Raw genomic sequence first — 5700 nt, 5'->3', positions numbered from 1 at the left:
GCTCTTCCTTGAGACTGTGTGGTTTACCATAGCTTGACTCAGTCAAACAGGCTCCCTCAAGCAGTACATCTGCCAAGAGCACACTGCTGGAGAGCTTGCCATGTAAATCCAGCAAAACAAACAGTTGAAAAGCAGCTCCAAACACACCAGGCCCCCTTGGCAGATACAACATCACTGGCCTAGAAATCATGTCTCCACTAAAACAGCATCTGTGTATGTGTCGTGTCTGCTAGAAACAGACAACATATGCTTTCCCCTGTGGAAAACATGACATCTTCGCCAAAAGCTATAGCTTTGCATGAGACATCTGACTACTATTAGGCTCAGATGTCTCAAAAATGAAATATACACCATGCCTATCTGTCTATCTCTTTCCCTTTGATCAATCTGAACTAATTTAACCACTATAAAGTAGAATAATCAAACAAAATAAATAAATCTGGCACAATGTAATCACTTTATAATTTTTTTTATATAAATAAAAATGATATACAGTGATCTTCAATGCAACAAAATTGATTAAAATATGAATATAGTACTTTTTTTGGAGATGGTGACAATGTTATATCTTACCTAGAGTGCCAGAATCACCAGATTCTAGTTTTTTTTATCCTTCATAATTCAAGTTTAACCCACACAAGGCATACAACATGAACAAGTGGAAAACAATTATGTGCATTGTGTCCAAAGGTTCAGGATAGTGATCCCACTTCATAACTGTTGAATGTTTACTATGTGTGTGTAAGAATTTTTTTGTTATTCATGCATTAAAATTCATAACACATTTAGAGATTGAATTGCCACTTCAACACTTACATTAGACTGCATCCACATCAAAACCATTTCAGCACAAGTGCATGTCTGCTCATAGAAGGACATTTCATTTACCTTAAACCTGTTTCTCCTCCTCCCAGAATGTTTGTAAAGCAGGGTATTATTCCGAATGCCCGCTGTCTGTCAGTGCTGAACACTACTGTAACTGTTCATCTGGGAAAGGATCGTCTGAGGCTTTGCTTCGTTAGCAGAAACGCAGCGTCCACTGCACAGCTAGCTTTTATTATTTCTCTGAACGGATGGCTGTCACATCATCATTTGTTGCGGATGTAATTCCGTGTATTCCCAGCGAACAGCCGCGTGTGTACCGTGAGAGACAATATCACACATCCGAGTTCGCAAATGAACGAGTAGTATTACCCAGAATGCGAATTGTAGAGTACGGGCAGAGGGAGAGAGAGAGCCGACGGTCCCTCAGGAGGATGCAACAGCCTGTGAGATGATGCTGCACGCGCGGAAAGGGTCAGGAAATGAACCCACACCTTTACAGACGTTAACCGAGAGGAAAGCGTCAGCCTATGAGCGTGCGTCATGCGTTTCACATGACCACCGTCCAGAGAATATATTACAAAGGAATAAAAAGTGACAGCATTCACATGCCACTTGGCTTTATCTTTAGGAAACGTGCTTGGTGAGTTTATAATAGTCAGGTAAGTAGGGAACATGAAGTCTTAATTTTTATGACTACTAGATAGAGAAAAGTAAGCATAGGCTATAATCAGAGCTGGGTAGATTACTTATGAATTGTAATCAGTAATATAATCTCTTAGATTACATTTTTTGGTAACGTAATCTGACTACTTTTGGATTACATTTAGATTACTTTTGCGCTAACCCTTATTTGATGTCATAGGATAATCTTGTACTATTTTGACTGATACAAAGAAAAAATATATTCCAAAAAATATATTCTATTCACCAACAAAAGCCTCAACAGACTTATGATTTTAAAACATATTTACTTAAAATTAAGTACATTTAGAAAACAGCCACATTACAAAAACAAATATTTATAACATGAAATTCACAGCAATATCACTGCTACATCAAACATTTCATATATATTTCTCTATATTTCACCTATATTTTCCCCTCACCGCAGGAAAAAACTCAAAGAATCACAAACGAAGCGGCAGGTTTACTATGAAAAAAATATAAATGTTAAAAAAAATGAAAAATTAGGAGAGTCAATTAATTGTGAACAACTTACTGCCATTGTCTAAATAATATAAAATCATGTAATCCATAAAAAAGTAACTGTAGTCTGATTGCGAATATTTTAAAAAATAGTTTACTCTAATTACAAGTACTTTTTAATTTTTGGAATCTGATTAAGCAATTCAGATTACATGTAATCTGCTACTTCCCAGCTCTGGCTATAATATATATATAATGCAAAATATTTTATAAAAAATTATACAATTTTTTCTTTCTGAATATATTAAGGGAGAGAAGCTCATAATTTCATGTCAGTGCTGTTGCAAGAAACTGACAGATGACTCTATCTGGTCCAAAATAACCTCTATATCAACAAAAAACAATAATAATACTATATCCAAGGCAAACTATTTTATATACATAATATATTAAGACTTTAACATATAGTATATAGTAGAATTTACAGGCTTTTTTCTTCATGTATCACTGCTGTTGCAAGAAACTTGCAGATGACTCTTGAAAATGTACCATTTTCAAATCACTTGTTTGAAACACTACTGATTTATTAATTGCATATTTCATATTCATTCAATTCACAAGACTTGAGCAAATAAGCACATCAGTAAATTAATATTCAAACCCCAAAAAAGAGTGAACTTTCCCTTTAAGTATCAATATTTGTCAGTCTGTTTTTGGCAAGCAAAACTAATGAAAATACCCTCTGTTTACAAACAGACATGTTCCAGTATGTGGGAAGATTAATTATGTTTGCAGACTTAAAAGGTTAGTTCACCCAAAAATGAAATTTAATTACTCACCCTCATGTCGAAACCCATAAGACTTTCGTTAAAGATCTTTCTTTGGTTCAAAAGAGAAGCATGACGCATGCGTGTTGTATTGATGCGAGAGCAGATTTTGTGTGAATGCACGTTGGAGATATATTTTGTAAATAAAGTGGTAAATTATGCTTTTTTTGCACAAACCACTTGCTTCATGAAATTGAGGTTAAACCACTGGAGTCAGATGGATTACTTTAAGGATGTCTTTACTACCTTTCTGGGACTTGAAAGTGGTAGTTGCATAGTCTGTCAATGAAGGGATAGAAAGCTCTCAAGATTTCATAAAAAATATCTTAATTTGTGTTCTGATGATGAACAAAAGTCTTACGGGTGTGGAACGACATGAGGGTGAGTAATTAATGACAGTATTTTCATTTTTGTGAGAACTAACCATTTAATTATTAGGATTAGTTCACTTCTGAATTCAAATTTGCTGATAATTTACTCACCCTCATGTCATCCAAGATGTTCATGTCTTTCTTTCTTCAGTCAAAAAAAAAAAAAAAAACTAAGGTTTTTGAGGAAAATATTCCAGGATTTCTCTCAATATAGTGGACTTCAACAGTTACCAACAGGTTGAAGGTCCAAATTGCAGTTTCATTGCAGCTTCAAAAGACTCTACATGATCCCAAAAGAGGAATAAGGGTCTAATCTAACAAAAATTTTCTTAAAAAAAACAAAACAAATAGATACTTTTAACCACAAATGCTTCATCTAAAAACTTCATCTAAATTTCATCAACTTCAAAATCATCCGATATCCTTGTTTTACCTCTTTTTTTTTTTTTTTTTACAGGCATTTAGCTTAATCTTTGCACGTTTGCTTTGTAGACACTGGATTGGTACTTCTGCCTACGTCACACAACCTTTGTAACATGATTACGCAATGTGTGACGCATCGCAGAGCTAGTGCTAGATGAGCATTTTTGGTTACACATTTAATTTTTTTTTAGAAATGACCGATCGTTTTGCTAGATAAGACCCTTATTCCTCGTCTGGTATCATTTAAAGCTCTTTGAAGCTGCACTGAAACTGTAATTTTGACCTTCAACCATTTGGAGTCCATTGAAGTCCACTATAAGGAGAATAATCCTGGAATGTTTTCATCAAAAAACCTTAATTTCTTTTCGACTGAAGACATCTTGGATGTCATGAGGGTGAGTAAATTATCAGGAAATTTTCATTCAGAAGTAAACTAATCCTTTAAGTCAAAGGAGGACACGATCACCCACATACAGTACGCTCAAACTCAAGCTGCACCTCTCGTGTATGCATGCATGCACATTTATCTGTGCTCACACACACAGCAAGGTGCCACATCACAGACACATTTGATTATGACAGCTGGCAGGGATTTGTTGCATAAATTACAATATTACCAGCAGAAGGGATCTGTGACAAAGCTGAATGAGCCTGCTGTGTCAATGCATTTAATGCAGGTAATGCGCTTTAGTGCAAAGCTACCATACTTGTCATTTGACATCTTTCTAATTCAATATTACACACGACAAGGGAATGCAATTCCCTCTTCCCTCACTGCCATTACACTATGTCTTTAGATGCAAAGGAATGATTACATTAAAACATGACTTCGATAAGCATGAGATGGTTTTTTTTGCTGCAATGCCAGACACACTGATCTTTTACCAAGTATTTTTTTTACGACAGTGATAAAGATCAGTTTTTAAAACTCCATAATAGAACAGTTTTATAAACTAAAACATGTATCTGTTATTAAATGAATTAAATTAGGCTGTCTGAATCTAGCATTAGATGCCATTATCTCACTATCGAAAGGCCAAACCCAATTAACCTGACTTACAGAAGCCCTTGTTTCATTCCCTTGCTTTGCTGCCTGGGAGGCACATAATTCATGTCCTTCTTATATTTTCATGATCCGTAAGAGCAGCAAGGCTCACAGCTCCTTGAGTAAAACTGAGAGAACTCTGGCTGACTTTCCCCATATATCTGCCTTATTTATTTATATCATCCAATCGTTTTCTGTCTTAGCTACACCTCCTCCCACTTAAGCAGCTTGTCAATTAAGACACCCGCCGGAGTGAGATGAAGTGACAGCGTGGTGACGAATCGTCCAACTACAAAAGGCAGGCAGTGTATTCCAAGGCGGTCTAAATATTTAGAACGTGATCCCTGTGCCGGTTTCAGCAGACTGATGAAACTCTAGCCAGTGTACTTCAGGACAGCAGTGTCAGAACAACGAGAGGCGGGGTGGTCAGAGAAGAAGAGCTATTCTGGAGCACAGAGATCATCTCTCTTGCTGTGCTGCTATGTGCCACCTGCCTGGACAAGGAGACACAATACCAACTCTGTGTGATGCCTGGTAAGAGTTGGCACCGTGACAATTCTCAATGTATTTTCAGCTGAATCTAAGGTCACCTTTGGAGAGTTGAAGGCATTAAAATGACATATAAATCACATCCATATACGACTGATACAGCTCACATAATTTCAATATCCTGCTATCCACCTTATTTTTCAAGTATAAGAACGGGTTCAGCCCTTTGTAATTTCCGGTGTTATATGCGTTTAGCTGTACAAAACAGCTAGTAAAGCTGCCTGATATTGTAAACTGGTATTTCTTACCAAAATATTTTAATGTATTGTCTTAATTAGCCTATAAACACACTGGTTTGTAGCTCAAATAGTTTTACCTTTTACTGCACTTTATTCTTCTCATTATTTCCCTATAGCAGCTAATTGGAAGTCTCGCACATTCGCGTTGAAAAATAAAGTGGGTACACAGTTAACCATTTGCAACACATTTAACTTCAATAATCAGACAAAACAGCATTTATTTAGGCCATTTAGGCCTATATATAGTTAGTGTGTGATGTTGCTGATTGAGCATA

Source organism: Chanodichthys erythropterus, chromosome 16 (assembly GCF_024489055.1).
Source record: "Chanodichthys erythropterus isolate Z2021 chromosome 16, ASM2448905v1, whole genome shotgun sequence".
Taxonomy (NCBI): Eukaryota; Metazoa; Chordata; class Actinopteri; order Cypriniformes; family Xenocyprididae; genus Chanodichthys; species Chanodichthys erythropterus.
Note: the sequence above shows the minus strand (reverse complement) of the source record.